Genomic DNA, 16,564 nt, shown 5'->3' on the forward strand with positions numbered 1-16,564 from the left:
AGGGTCACCAAAAAGTTAAGTCTTAAATAAAAATTGCACTGGCTTACTAAGGGGAGAAAACTGCTTTGTGGGGGGCAAAAGTGAAAAACAAGCAACAGGGATATAGCATTGTTGGAAACATGTGGAAATTATACCTCCTTCCCTTGAGGAGGGAAATGAATGTTGGGCCATAGTGGGCTATCTAGGAATAGGTGAAGAAAGGTGATCCTAAAGGCAGTGAAAGCATGTACTAGTTGGGTGTTTAGGAAACCACATGGGCTTTATGCTTCATTATAGCCATGGATGAAATCAGTTCAATGGTCTTTTTCTGGGAATAGGGCAGAGAATAGCATTCATTCTTTTCAAGTGTCTTGAAAAAAAAAATGTTACCCTATTTAGCAGTTGTATATTCTTTATTACATCTGTCTCCTTGAACCTCACAATGTCAATGAAAGGTATTTGGCCAAAAGCTCGTTCTCTGAAATGATCATCTCAACCCACGGATGGGCACAAAATCATAACTACTGGGGGGCAACTAGGACTTTAATTCAGGGTATTAATAACTCAAGAATACCTTACTCCCCAGTGCATGGCACAGGCCCTATAATGTGAGGTGCCAAAAGGATCCCACCTATCTCCCAGATCCCTTCTTCTTCCATAAGGCTTTTTTTCTCCCCAATCCCAGTGTCATCAATAACACTCCCAAATTCAGTTTCTGTAGGGTAACAAGATCCCTAGCTATGGCTCTGCCTGGGCACCCGTATTAGGCTGGTTTTAATTTAATTTGATCCCATGATAGGATAAAATTACCCTCAAATTCCTAAACATTGTCATACATGAGAACATAATTAGAAAAGCTCTTTCAAGAAAAAGTTGTTGGGTTTGGGGGTTTTTGGGGGGGGAGTAACTAGATGATAAACAGATTTTCTAACTTCCTCTCCAAATGCAGGGGCTTCTTTGGCATTGTTTCTGCATGTGAAACAGGTTGGGAGAAGGTAGATAGTGAGAATTTTCTCTCTTGTTTTGATTTGAACTTATTCATCTAATTAATTGATTTGATAAGTAGCTATCTGGCAAATGCCAAATGGGCTAAGCTAGATACCATGGCAGAATAAGATAGCATTCCTACCTTCAGGGAGCTTGGGGAAAGTTTCATGCAAGTGGTGGCATTTAAATGGAGTCTCAAAAGCTGGGTAAGATTTTTGTAGATGAGGAAAAGGCATTCCAGGTTGTGAAGTAGGAAAAGTACAAGGCCTATTTAGCTGGAACTTGGGGCCTATTAGGGGAAAAAACCCAATTCTGTTAAAATAAAATTTAAGTATCTTTCAAGTTGGGTGTGATAGCAGTATCTGTAATTCCTTATATGGGGAGGCTGAGGTTAATGGATCTCCTGAGCACAGGAGTTCTGAATAATAGAACTAAAAAAGGCTAAAGCCATTTAAGTGTCCACACTAACTCTGACACCACACAGAGAGCCCATGAGAGCAGGAGGCCACCTGAATGCCTAAGGAGGGGCAAACCAACCCAGGTTAGAAGCACAGAACAGAGCAAGGCTCTCATCCTCATCATAGGATCACACCCAGAAGGGACCACTGTGCTGGAAGCCTGGGAAAGATGAGGAGACCATGCCTTTAAAGCAAAGCATCTATGATGCATACAGCTTGTGTTGGGCACTGGGAGACACAAAGATGTGGTTTCTGATGTTAAGAAACTTGTTTTAGGAAAATAATGTAATGTGTGGAAATGAATTCTGGTTTTAGAGTAGGAAGACCTGGATTCAAATTCCTGCTCTATCATTTGTGTCAGGCTTCTCTGGATTTACATACTAGTCTGAGGAGTTGGCATTATTACAAGGGTAATAGGAAATCACTGAAGATTTTGAAGAAGAGGAGTGACATGGTCAGATGTATGTTTTAGGAGTATTAACATATGTATCTATGGAGCTCTATGGAGAGGAGAGAATGGAAGGAATTCCAAGGGTAATGGGAAATCACTGACGATTTCTAAGTAGAGTAATGGTAATCAAATATATGTTTTAGGAATATTAATACACATATGTATGGAGCTGTAGGGAGAGAAAAGAATGGATGAAAGGAGACAAACGAGGAGGCTATTGCAAGGGCAAGGAAGCATGTTATATAAGATAAAAGCCCTGTCACTAATGTCAGGAAAACATCTTATTTCAGGTACTTACTGGCTGTGTGACCCAAGGCTAGTCACTTAATTTCTTCTACCAAGTTTTCCTTTTAGTAAAAATAGTGATAATAAAGGTTAAACTAGATTATATGTATATATATATATATTTCAATTCCATTTATTATGTAAGTAATATACATAATGATATAATATTCAAATATAATATATTACATATATGTGTATGTATAACATTTCTTTAGTGCCCTATAAACATGAACTATTCTTAGTCTAGGCAAGAGAGGAAGGATATGAGAAATGTTTTGAATGTAAATTTGGCAAGACTTGATAAATGATTGAGTATTGAAAAATTAAAGATAAGAAAGAGTCAATATTGACTTTGAAATTATGAATCTGAGTGACTGGAGGGATTTTTGTGCTTCAATATAAATAGAGAAATATGGAGGAGAGGGTAGGCAATAGAGAGAAAGTTAATGACTTTTATTTTGGACCTGGTGATTTTTGAAATACCAGTAGAATATCCAAGAAAATAAATCACTTTGTATTTGTATTCTAGCATAGTATTAGCATATAGGGGCTTAATAAATGCTAGTTGATTGATTGATATATCCAGAAGGCAGTTGGCAATATAGGACTAGAAATCAAGAGAGAGATTCTGACTCAGTGCAAAGATTTGGGAAGTCTATATATGTCAATCTAAGATAGGAGAGTCAAAAGATGAAGCCAAGTTTCCTCTTCTATGAAATGGAGATAATCATAATCATAGCATTTAACTTCTTGGGTTGTGAGACTCCAGCAACATAATGTGCGTAAAGTACCTTACAAAATATTCAACTTTATGCACAAACTTCAAGGTACTATACTAATATAATTTTTTATGGTCATGGAGAAGTAAGACTAGGAAACATGACTCAGCTGATGCATGCTGTAGGTCAACAGGTACCATTAGAAATGTTACCCAAGTACTGGAACAAGCCCTTTCTTGGCAACCTCTTAAAAGAGATTGATTGTAGTTGTTTCAGGCTCATGTACAGCCTGAGAATGTCAATCCTTAGTTATCAATAGACACAAAAGATAGTAGTGCCCTTTGTTGTTCTGAAATTTAGCAGGACTGGGATCATTCCTGCTCACCTTTCTATTCGAAAAAGATATTCAAATTTGGGTGAGAATCAAGGAGTACTAACATTCTGAGGCTGGATCAAGTTGAGGGATGAGGAATGTGGTCTTTAGGATGCTTGAGTGACTTATCTCTCTAGAGTCAAAGAACTAGGAAGAGTAAGATCAAAAGGTGACCAAAGAAGGCCCCAGTTCTTTTCTTTATATTCTTCATTACTCAGTGCCTAAGGAGGATATTAAAAATTGGGCCTTGTTATATTAGTTTAGAGATAAGAAGTAGAGAAGCTGGCTTGAGAAAAATTGGAGTTTGAAGCAGATCTAAGACAGAGTGTCAATTTCAAATGCTGACAGTTTAACAGTTTTTATGTGGCAGTTACTCTCTGAGTGTGGCTATTACTTTGAGGGAGTGAGGAGTTATACTCTCTTGGAGTGGTGAGAGCAAGTGGCATCTTCTTTTCTCTCTCTCTCTCACTGTCTGGGGTAGAAGGAAAGGAAGGAAAGACCTGAGGGAGCTAAGTGTTTTTCCTTTTCCAACTTGGGAAACACTAGTGACTATACATTGCTGTTTTTATAGATTGTTTTTATCTCAGAGAAGATCAAAGAAAGACCTGGTCTTTGGTTTGGACTCTCAGTCTGTTAAGGCTCAGAATCCTAACTTGGTTCTTGCTAATGCTCAGCCAGCTGGCATTTTTTGTTTTTATAACTTGAAGACAAAGTTAAGAATTATATGGATAAGAGTATTAGTTTATTGTAGAATAGGGAAAATTTGGGTTAGTCAGATTAGGAAGGATCAGTGTAGCCTGTGGACATAGGAGAAGCGATTCCTTGTGGAATCAGGGAGTTTTTATTTGGGTGGAGTTAGGATCCCTTAGAGTTGGAAATCCTTTTTTATCCTTATATTTCAATAAATATTTTATATTTTATAACAAGAGCCTCTTTAGTGTCCTTGTACCTGGCCCTGAAGAGAAGTTCACTTATGAAGAGACTTTGTGAGCACAGCAAGCAGAGTATCTAAATAAGTTTATAAATCAATAATTAATCCATTGCCAGTTTGCCTTTTATTTTTATAGTAATGAAGCCAAGTCTCTCTTGTGGTGAAGAATACATTTTCTTTGAACAAAGAGAATTGAATCACTTCCTACTTCCTTTTATATTTTGTCCTTCAACTGCACGTAGCCCAGGCTGCACAATCCTAATCATTGCCTCTTTTAACTTTAATCCAGCCTTCAGAACCATCACTCCACATCAATGGGAACACCCAAGGTTGTGCACAGCCTCCAATGCTCCTTGCTTTTCTTTGCTCTAAGAGATCCTCCAGGAGGTCCAGGGGAAGATAGCCATAAATAGCTGTTAAATAAAATAAAAACAAAAGACAATACAAATAATAAATACCTTTATTTTTCCACAATAATAATTTCTAGTTATATGCTCCACCCCATCCTGAGGAATTGAACCATCTCATGTAGGAAAGAAAAAATAATTAAGTGAAATCTGTATGGAAGCTGTCTGACTGTTGTAAGATTTGTGGTACTGGAGAAGACTTTTGAGAGTCCCTTGAACAGCAAGGAGATCAAATCAGTCAATATTTAAAGAAATTAATTCACATTGTTCTCTAGAAGATCAAACACTAAAGCTGAAACTTAAATACTTTGGCCACATAATGAGAAGACAGAACTCATTGGAAATGATCCTAATGTTGGAAAAGATTGGAGACAAAAGGAGAAAGAGATGACAGAGGATGAGATGGATAGATAGTGTCATGGAAACAATGGACTTTGAGAGATAGGGAATAGAAAAAGGGCCTGATGTGCTATAATTCATGGAGTCCCAAAGAGTCAAACAAGACTGAATGACTCAACAACAACAAAGTCTCCTATCTCTTTCCCAAGAAGTGGAAGGCAGATTTCATTACCTTCTCCACAAGACCAAGAACAGTTATTGCACTTACTCTGAGTTTGACTTCTTTTTGATGTTCTTTTCTGACTATATTATTGTGTTCACTATTGTACTTTAGTCAAATAATAACTCAGATTATTATTTGATTCTATTTTGATTACTTATATATTAATATATTATATAATAATGTAATATTATAATGTAGATTATTATTAATTCTTATTACAAATATTATTCTGGTTCTCTCTATTTCTCTCTATGTTACTACATTTGGCTTTCCCACATTTCCCTGAATTTCCCAACATCATCCTCATTTCTTAAGGTGTCACAATATTCCACTACATCCCCAAACCAATTTATTTAGCCATTCCTCTACTGACTGATACTTTCTTTTCAGTCCATTACTCTCACCCCAAATGCTACTATTAATATTTTGGTATATATTTGACTGTTCTTTCTGTTTCTGACCTCTTTGGGGTTGGGGGAGAGGAGGAGGACATCTCCAGTAATATTATTGCTGGGTCACAGGTTATGGGCTGTTTACTGACTCTTCTCAAGTTATTCCAATTACAACTCTGTTCTTCAATGTGTAGGTTGAGTCATTTGACATAACCTAAGGCAGACAAGGATCTCCCACTTGGGATTTAGTTCTTACTTTCATTCATCCCCCTTTACCCCCACCCCTACCGCAAGAAGCTCCACGATTTAAGAAATGGAGGACACGCCGATCACACACATGGCTAGAATTGTGAGGACAGCAATATTTCAGCAAATCAGAGTTTTAGGGAGGATTTCCTCAAATCCACAGTTTATTCTCCTTCACAGAAATGTGTATGGAAGGATCTAAGTAAGAGCTTTCGATTCCTGCAAGAAGAGGCAATCACGATAAGAGAAAAAGTTGGTATTGCCTCTGAGCCTCAACCCCAATCCAAATCCTCTTGGATAAAGTATTTTTCAACAGACTGCAGCAAATCTGCTGCTGACGTTTAAGCCTTTGAAAATAGTCAGTGCCTCGTTCACACTCCATCCACTCTGGAACAGAGGGACCATTTCCACCTATTTCCCATGAAAGGCTTCTCTTGGCCTCCAACCCAGCAACTTAGCTCTGACCTGGGAAAAACCAAATCCCTTTTTCTTGGGGCTTCATTTCTGGTCTTCTTTTTGTTCCCGTCAGAGTTCTGCCTGTATCTGTCGGATCACATAGCTCCTGAGGACAATGCCTGCCAGCTCCTGTGGATTATCTTCTCCTGCCAACCATCTCGCCTGCCAGCCCCAGCAGACAGTTGATGGGCAGCTCTCCCTCCTCTTCCCGCCCCCCACTCCACCCCACTGCACAGTCAGAAGCTGTTTCTGTCTCTTGGTCCTTCCTTCCGAGCCTGTTGTTCTTCCCCCCACTAGCACAAGCTGCTTTGCAGGACCAATCGTGCCTTTTTCCCCCATCATTAAGACAAGCTGCGTGGATGGGGCTGATCAAATTGGCCACCTGAAGTTGCCAAGACTTCCTGGAATGAACGAAATGTAACATTCAGCTCCTGGCACGCCACTGAAACCAGACTGCCTCAAGTCTGCTTCATTACCCCAAGGTCTGAAGCTCTCAATTTCTCCCTGGGAGATAAGGGAAATGACTGTTCCCGCCTAACTCAGTGAGTTAAGATTGTTTTAAAACCCTATGGAGAGCCCCTACCTTTATCTCTCCAGCCTGGGATCTGTAGCACAGTATTGTAACTTAATAACTAAGGAATTAGACAGTCTTTTATTTATGGAGTTGGGGATTGCAATGCCCGTTTTTCTGTCACTAGCCCTTGGGAAAGTGTAGACTTGGGAAGATCGTCCCCTGGTGGGGCTCAGTTTCTCTAATGGTAAATACCTATTCTTTCCCTGACTGTCTTTACCTTCATGCATGCATGCATGCATGCATCCATCCATCCACCCTTCCATCTATCCATCCATCCATCCATCCATCCATCCATCCATCCATCCATCTATCCACCCATCCATCCATCCACCCCTCCATCTATCCATCCATCCATCTATCCATCCATCCATCTATCCATCCATCCATCTATCCACCCATCCATCCATCCACCCATCCATCTAGCCATCCAGCCATCCATCCGTTCATTCATCCATCCATTCATCCATCTATCCATCCATCCACCCCTCCATCTATCCATCCATTCATCCATCCACCCCTCCACCTAGCCATCCATCCATCCATCCATCCATCCATCCATCCATCCATCCATCCATCCACCCATCCATCCATCTAGCCATCCATCTGGCCATTCAATCAGCATTTAGTGAGTACTAACCATGTAATAGTGCTATACTAAAGACTAGAGACGCAGAGATAAAAGTAGAACTGTCCCTGTCCTCAAGGAGCCTACATTCAACATACTTTCCTAACAGACATCTTTTAAGAATCACTGGGCTCTCCCCTCCTTTCCTGAAAAGTCATGTCTATTCACAGTAGGTCCACTACAGGCCAATCCATTCATTTTGAGGAGGCAACATTATGCTATAACTTGAAATCAGGAGACCTCAGGATGAATCCTACCTCTGACATTTACTAGCAGTCAAACTCCTGGCAAGCCACTTCTCCACTTAGAATGCCAGTTTCCTCATCTACAAATGGAAATATTTGCTCTATCTATTTCTGGGTGATACAGTGGATAAGAGTGCCAGACCTAGAGGCAAAAAGGCTCATCTTCCTGAGTTCAAATCTAGCCTCAGACATTTACTATTTGCAAGTCACTTTATCTTGGGAAAGTCACTTAATCCTGTTTGCCTCAGTTTCCTCTTCTGTAAATTGAACTGGAGAAGGAAATGGCAAATCATACCAGTATATTTGCCAAGAAAACCCCAAGGAGAGTCCCAAAGACTTGGACACAACTAAACAATAAAAACATATCTGCTTCCTGGAGTTGTGATGAAGAAGATGCTTTGTAAGCCCTAAAGCACTTTTTAAGAGTTAATTCCTCAGATTAATGATATCCATCATTATCTGTCAGAAATCATTAAGCACCTACTATGTGTCAGGCACTATGTTGAGTGCCAAATATACAAAGAAAGAAAATTGAAGATTATGTGGAGAGCAGGAAGATGCTAAAAGGAGGGGAAGGTAGGTCACAAAGGTCTATAAAAGCCAAACAGAGATCAAATCTTTCATTCAGAAGTCTTCACTAAATATCAAGATTCTCAAATGTATGGTAATCCATCATCCCCCAGAGAAAAATTTACTTCTAAAAAAAATAAAATTATCTTAAAAAAAACCAAACCTTTATCTTCTTGTCTTAGAATCTATTAAGTATTGAATCGAAGGCAGAAGAATAGAAAGGCCTAGGTAATTTGGATTTAAGTGACTTGCCCAAGGTCATACAACTAGGAAGTATCTAAGGCTTTTTTTGAACCCAGGATTCCCAACTTCAGGCCTGGTTCTCCACCTCCTGAGGCACTGAGCTGCCAATGAGCTTCTACTAGTCTAAATAAAAGGTCATGCAGCTGTTTCCTTCCTTCAAGCAAGAAGGAAGGAGGGATACTGATAACAACACAGCTACTGGCTCTCTGAAAATGAATGATGCACTTTGGAGTTTAATCACTATTTACTCATCACATTCTTAAGTCTAGACAGTGAACAAAACAGCAAATGAAGCCCTGATCCATTGTGTTTGCCAATTCTAAAGTGTAAATGCTCATACTGAAATTTTAACATTCCTATAGCTGTTATAAATTGGCTTCAGCACACTCTTGCTTATTGGAGAGACACCCGATTCAGTCAGCTAAGCCACTGAATTTTGAACCTCCCTCCCCCCACTGACAACTTGCAAAACTTTTAGTATCACCATTCAAGGCTCTCCACAATCTGACACCAACTTCTCTTTTTAGCCTCATCTCGTATTACTCTCCTCCATATGCCTTATGCTCTGGTCAGACTGAAATTTTTGCTGTTCCCAATGATTTTCTCCTCCATGGCTTTCTTCAGACTTTTGTTTTTGTCTGGAATGCCTCTTTCTTGCCTCCATTTGGAATCTTAATGATTCTAGAATTCTAGACCTGGGAAGGGCCTTAGAGGCCATCTAATGCAACTCTGTCATTTTACACACATGGAAAATGAGTCATAGAGAAGCAAAATGATTCTTCCAAAGACACGCAGTTGACAGAATTACTGTAAAACCTAGTTCAAACACCACCTGCTCCATGTAACCTTGTCTGATTCTCCAGTTGGTGATCCTTTTTCTCTCCTTTGGATCTCACTTAGAACTTTGCACCTTTTATTATGTAATGCCATATTCCCTTCCTACCTTATAAGCTCTGAGAGGGCTCTCCCCAACCCAGTACAAAGCTTGGCATGCAGTAAGTAGGGAGTTAATAAACTGACTTGAATCAGATGCAGAAATCTTATAATGTATATGAAGTGAATTCTTTAGGACTAGCTGAGGTTGACGATCACAGTGCTCGGCACCTACTAGGTGCTTAACAAGCATTGATTGGTTGATCAATTGTAGTTAAGTGAAAAAGAAATAGGCATGATTTGCTTTCACAATCCAGTCCTCCTGGTGATTCTTGCCTCACCTCCACCCCATCTCCAGGCATTATTTATGCACACCTGCAAGCAGCAACCCAAGTGGGAAGCAAAGTTTACAAGATCAAAATTCATTGTTAAATAAAATAATGAAAAGAGAATGAGGGCTTGTAAATGGGAAACCCAAAGAGGATTATTTGAAGGTGTCTCATAATTACAATTCACCATTACAGTATCTTTCCTTCACAAAATCTGTACAATGTATCAGAATTGCTGGCAAAACTGAAAGCCAGGTTTGGATTAGTTCAAATGTTGAGTGACCAGCAGGCTCGTAAAGTCTATGATTGAGTCAGTATCAAATGAAATCCAGAACCGCACAAAATTAAAGCAATACCACTTCTCCCTGGTTTTAGCTTGCTCATATACGGTACAGAAAATTGTGGTCTTTCCAAGATGAGCCTCTGCCAATATTAGCTAATAATAAAGTCAAATGTGTAGAATCAACAGCTAAGGGTTGAGCTTTGTAATTATAATAACCAGACTTGGCTCAGAAGGAGAACTGAGAAAATTAATCTCCTTTCATTCATTCCAGAGGTGGGGGACTATGGGTATGGAATGTTATATACATAAAGACATACACACATATGCTGTCATATATAACTAGAAGTGTGCTTGTGCTGAACTGATTTTTTTAACTTCCTTTTAAAAATCTTTGGTACAAGGAAGGACTCTCGGGGAGAAGAGAGTAAGAAATGTGATATAAAGAAAAATATTTGGAAATGAACGTGATTTTATAAACAAAAAGCATCAACTAGAATTTTTTAAAAGCCACAATTTCACACTGAATGCACTAAATTTTAAAATACCATCCCCCGATTTTATATAATTTGGAAGAAAACAAAAGAAAATGTGAGAAAGATCAGGAAGACAAAAGATTCATACGATCAAAAAAACGTAGCTTAGCATTTAGAAAAGGGCTTTTAGGGGGCAGCTGGGTAACTCAGTGGGTTGAGAGCCAGGCCTAGAGACGGGAGGTCCTGGGTTCCAATCTGACCTCAGATATTTCCTAGTTCTGTGATTCTGGGCAAGTCACTTAACCCCCATTGCCTAGCCCTTACCACTCTTCTGCCTTGGACCCAATACACAGTATTGATTCCAAGATGGAAGGTAAGGGTTTGAAAAAGAAAAAAAAAGAAAGAAAGAAAAGGGCTTTTAGAATCATCTCATCTAGAACCTTCATTGTACAGATAAGAAAACTGAGTCCCAAAAGAGGCCCAGACCTTATCTGAGGCCACACAGGTAGGAAGGGGTCAGTGCTGGGGGTCTAAATGCAGACTTTCTCACTTTAAATCTCTCACTCTATTTTTAATTTAAACATTGTGTTAAGATTAGAATTCTCTGGAGATTGTGTCTTAATTAATAATTATTTATTAAATAAACTAAAAGAGCAGGTCAGAGAAAGAAAAAGCACCAGCCACATGTGGCTAGCTGTTCCCTTCACAAGCCTCCTTCCCTTGCCCAAACTCACCCTGTCCTATCCACCTTCCCAGAGCTCTCTGTGTGACCCCTTACAGGTGCACCAGTGCTCACCTAACCACCTCCTTTCATGTGATTCTGAGGCAAAAGAGAGCTGTTTCCTTTCCAGATCCAAACTTATATTTTCCATGTACTCCCTTTTTCTGAATCCCTCTGATTCGGTGGACTTGACTTCAGTTTGCACCAGAGGCCAGTCTTCTGGATGTCTGGTGTCACACGTGGGACAAGAGGCGAGCGTCTTCTGAATGCCAGGGAGTTGTGAGCTTCCAGCATCCTCAAAAAGGACACATGTGTCTCCCTCATACAGATAAGCCCCAAGGCTTATTCTTAATTCTAGCAAAGAGTGGCCTTGAATTGTAAGCCCGGAGAATGGGCTATTTTCAAACTCAATATGAAACGTTCCCCTTTAAAAACGAAGACAAATCTCAAGGTACCAAGAAAAGGTAAAAGGCTGCAGACAAATTCTCCCAGTGGCCAGAGATAATCTGTCACTGATCACATGCAGAGGTTTATCCCACATAAAGGCCACCCTGAACCCTGTGGATCCTAGTGATTTTGCCTTTTTGCCCCTGGGTCCAAAGGAGAAGGAAGGAGCAAAGCAGCTTCTTCTTATTCCTCTGTGTTCAGTCCCAAGGTAGGCACCTAGAGAGTAACTGTGTTACATAAGGCAGCCTCTGTTACTGAGTCAGGCTGTCGAGATTCCTGGTAGCAGCTCAAAGCCATTAACTCTTTGAGGAAACTAAATGGTACCCTGAAGCATGATCATGGCAATTCCGTCCATCAACGAGGCCCCTGTGATCTGATAGACTCTGTGTGCCTCTCAAGGGCTGCCTGAGTGATTGTTATTTATTAGATTTATAAAGTCAAGCCCGCTCTATACAGGAACACATCACGGATACCAACAACCCTCAGCAGCAGTGATATAGCACGAAAAGGAAGGGAAGGAGACAGCGAAGCTCCATAAGAGCCAAAATCAAATCACCCCTAAGTGTGGAAAGCCTCTTTCAAAGAGAGATGTTTTATATTATGTTATAAAGTCTTACAAATCAAAGCGCTATTAGACCAGGGCCTCCATTAAACTACATTTGAGGGCTTTGGGGCAAACGCTCAGTGAGCTGTGGACAATTCTTTACTTTTCCAAGACAGTAGAAAGAGAACGAATGCCTCTGGCCACAAAAAGCTCTCTTCATGCCACCCTTAATAGCGACCCTACTTCTAAAATAACATCATTCAGCAAGTTACTGATCCCTTTGTTGCCCTGTGGTGGCATCCTCTGGTTGGTTCTGGTGTGTTTGTTGCCCCTCCTTTGAAAAAGTGTAGGCTTTCTGAGGAGAGAAGCCATGACTTGTGCAGTAACGCTCGTGTCAGGAACTCTCTCGACACATACATTTATTATGAAATAATAATATCTTGGAATATGTATCACCCAATGAAATTGCTTGTCAATGAGATATAGCATCTTGAAAACCCGTTTGTATTGGATATGGTATTTAAGACATACAAGGATTAAAATGTGATTTAACTACAGCAAACTTATGTAATGATTTTACTAATGTCTTATGAGAAAGTCATAAAGGTTATGGAATTGACTTGAAATTAATCTTTTCAACTCCAGGAAAGGGGAGGGAGACGACAAGAATCATGTAACCATGGAAAAAATTTTAAAATGATAATAATAATATTTTGGAGACTCATTTGCTCTCAATCGGGGGGCAGCTAGGATCTTTAGTATCTGGTGTTCCCTTAGGGGCGCTCCTCAGCTCACCTAATAAGCAGAAAGATTCACAAGGCTTCAAAGTACAGAACAGTTTTATTTTCACAGTGAAGGACACAGAACTAGCATCTCAATCTGTAACAAATCCAAAGGCCTTTCTCTTCTGATGGGCCATTAATTACCTTCCAGGGACTTTTATGGTCCATGTAACTTATAGTACTACCTTGAATTGGGCCCCAGGAAGGAGAAAAGGTTTGCTCCTCACCATCGGCTCTCCTTCTCTAGCAATGATTCCTCTTTGCTCTAGATCCCAGTGACATTACTCCTTTGCCAGCTTCTCTTCTTGTCATTGCTCCCCAGAGGTTTTTCCTTCTCTGAGCTCTCCTTCATTCTGGTTCCCTTCTATGTTGCTCTCCTCTGATGAGATGATGCTAGTTATCTTCAAGTCTAGCTCTTAAAAACAAACAAACAAAACAAACAAAAAAAACAGGTCAATGAAATGATTATACGACAGCCTCACATCTTATTCTTTCTATTGACCTTTCTTCTTCCAACTTCCTCTGAGGAACCTGGACTGGATTATCCAAATAATGCTGGACTGCTTTTTGCAGCTCTAAAAGAGGAAGAGATTGGCAGAGGGAAAGACATCAACTCACAGGCCTTTCCAGAAATAGGGAGTAAGGTGAAAGGAGAATTTTGTCGTTCTTTTAGCTTCATATGCCCACGAACAACTATCTCAGAGCAAGACAAGAGGAACATAGCAGACAACCAATAAACGCTGTTGCATTTTGCATTGCTTCTTTCTTCTTTTGTCTCCCCAGCAAAACAGTTATGATGTTCAGAAGTATAGCCCCCGGGCCCAGTATCGTGGAATTTGGCCAAGTTGCTCTCCCTGGTCTGGCCCAAGGTGGGGAGTAAGCCCTGTTTCTAGTTTCCTGACATCTAAACTCACCAAACGTTCTTAAGCACTTAGTTTGTGCCCAGTACTATGAGGGGCTAGAAATCTAATCTGCAAAGATCAGAGCCATAAGGTCGTGTATCAGGAATGGTAAGGACCCTCAATAGCCACTGACTTCAGACTTCTCGGTTCAGAGCCGAGGCAGCAGAGACTCGTGGAGGTGCCGTGATTTGTCTAAGGTCAAGCGAGGTTGAGCCCAAACCATCTGACAGTCAGTGCTCTTTTCTCTGTCACCCGCTGCTTCCGTCCCTCAGGAAAGGGCAGCAATTATTCTCTAAGAGGGGTCCTGTTGTTTGAATCTCAGACACAAATCACAGTCATAAAAGTGTCTTTCCTTTGGATTCATTCATGTATGGATCATGAATGGCCGCCACTGAGGCCTTCGTCAGTACTTCACAAGGAGCGCAGAGGTGACCCTTAGCTATCAAAAACGATGTCAGCAGAGCCCCAGCCTCGGTAGGAGCCATCCTAGTAGAAAACACTTCTCCAGAGCAGATAGTCATTTTCAGAGGGATGTGGGGGAAAGAACTTTGTCTCCTACAGATCTCTACACGCGTGCAGAAGGAACAATTCTCAGGGCAGGAGGTGGGAGAAAAGCGCTAGGAGGGAAGAAGTCTTTTAAAAGTGAACATGAGGGCAGCTGAGTAACTCAGTGGATGGACAGCCAGGCCTAGAGACAGGAAGTCCTAGGTTCAAATGTGGCCTCAGACACTTCTCAGCTCTGTGACCCTGGGCAAGTCACTGACCCCCATTGCTTAGCCCTTACCACTCTTCTGCTTTGGAGCCAATACACAGCATTGACTCCAAGATGGAAGGTAAGGGCTCAAAACAAACAAACAAACAAATAAATAGACAAATTAATTAATCAATTAATTAATAAACAAATAAATAGACAGAAAGACAGATAGATAGGATAAATAAACAAATAAATAAACAAACAAATAAATAAATAGATAAATAAAATAAAAGTGAACATGCTGGTAGAAAGACAGGAGGGACTGTGAGAATCTGCATTCTGTGCTAGTGTAGACACAGGCGGCAGCAGTGGCAGCAACCACACTCTGTGCATTGTTCATTGTTATCCTGAGAGGGGTTTATTTGGGTGCTCAGAGAGGACAGTTCATTGGGGAGCTCCATGAAGAAGCCAGTGTTCTCGAGATTTGCTGCTGTGGGGAAATAGAATGGATGTTCCTTAACAGAGAGACAGCTGGTGATATCAAGCTAAAAGACCCATGCCTTGGCTTCAGACCGACCGTATCCTGCTCATGCTAGGCTGGGAGGCAGGCGTGAATTAAATGGAGAATGGATTATTGCTTCACGGAGAGTCACGTTATGTTTGAGCCTAGGCTATGGCTCACGTCCCTCGTATGCTCACTACAGTAAATGCCTCTTCTAAATGATTTCCTGTAACAAACCTGGCTTTGTCTCTAAGAGAACACATTGAAGAGTACCTCAAGCCAGAGGGTGACCTCCAACAGACATCTGAAAAATAGAGAGAGCCCAGAGTCACCTGGACCCCGGAGGAGCCAGTCTTCTGAGTGAATGCTGGCCCATGCTCCATTGGGTGGGGGCCAGCCTACCTGAATTCAGAGAGTTGCTTACTGGCCAGCGCATTCTTTCCATCCCAACAACTCAAGAAGACCACACTCTAAAGCCTGGAGGGTTGCTATCTGCCCCAAGGTAGTTGCAGACTTTCCAAAATATTCAGGTGTCCTTAACGTGTGCTTGACTCAAAGAGAGTCTGACAAGCTCTGAAGAAATCATGTCAGTCTCTACTCTTCTTAATTCTCTTCCCTCTGTATTTTCCCCCCGGCTGGGGGCCACCTTGCAAGATGATAATTGCCGCCTAACCCTTTTCTGTGAACTTGCTAGGTTCAGCCTGTTCATTCATCTGTTAGGAATGCCTCAGAGGCACAGCCCCCGTGGAGGAGTGTCCAGTGAGCCAGGTGTTCAAGCCCTGTGACAGGGCCCTTCCCTTTGTTCCGAGCTTGAATTATTTAGCTCCTGGCATGTGGGTGAAAGCATGAGGCTCCCAACGCCCAGACGGGAAACTTCCCTGTGTGCTATTCCCGGAATGAATTTCCCCACCGTCCTTCTCCCCTCCTTACCAGAGAGCACTGGCTCATACCCACCATGTAACTGGCCAGATTTACGAGTGATTGGATTAAAGGTACTTTGGAAAATGCTGCAGGTAAAATGTTAGTCTTTATATTTTATTGCAAGCGATCATAAATTGGGAGTAGCTAAAGTATTGGATAATTTATTGGATAATGACTAAGAAATTGCAGCTTCATTTTGTTTGCTCATCTTCAAAGACAAGCTTTCTAACCTTTGCTTGGGCAAAGAAAGGATCTAAATTTCCCCCGAGTTATGCTTCGGCTCCATTGTTAGGGGTAAAATTTAGGGTTGTTAAGGGAATATATTATATTAGTGGTCACCAGGGATTTAAATTCAATCCCAATAAAATATTCAAGTCAGTTTGGGATTTTATGGTGGTTTAATTACAATAGAAGGAAGAAATTAAGAAGGAGAAGAGGGTAAAGGTATAAGATTTTCTCCGGCCTAGCCCAAGCCAAGGGAAGTTCAGAGGCCTCAGCCAAGGGACCTTCTCACAAGATCAAATCTAGCTCAACTTCCAGCCATGAGGCCTCCTCCAAGATGAGGGGCCTCCTCGGAGGATAGCGCCTTC

The 16,564-nt window shown here is 41.0% G+C and overlaps 1 long non-coding RNA gene across 1 annotated transcript; it reads right to left on the minus strand.

The window, feature by feature from the left end:
* Window positions 1-4,299: 4,299 nt before the first annotated feature.
* Window positions 4,300-15,713, minus strand: LOC103105347 (uncharacterized). The gene is made up of 3 exons (XR_468682.3): window positions 15,456-15,713; window positions 13,183-13,370; window positions 4,300-4,596 (listed from the first exon to the last, which is right to left on the minus strand). It is a non-coding gene; the product is annotated as an uncharacterized LOC103105347 (long non-coding RNA).
* Between the last annotated feature and the right edge of the window lie 851 nt (window positions 15,714-16,564).

Source organism: Monodelphis domestica, chromosome 6, assembly GCF_027887165.1.
Source record: "Monodelphis domestica isolate mMonDom1 chromosome 6, mMonDom1.pri, whole genome shotgun sequence".
Lineage (NCBI taxonomy): Eukaryota > Metazoa > Chordata > Mammalia > Didelphimorphia > Didelphidae > Monodelphis > Monodelphis domestica.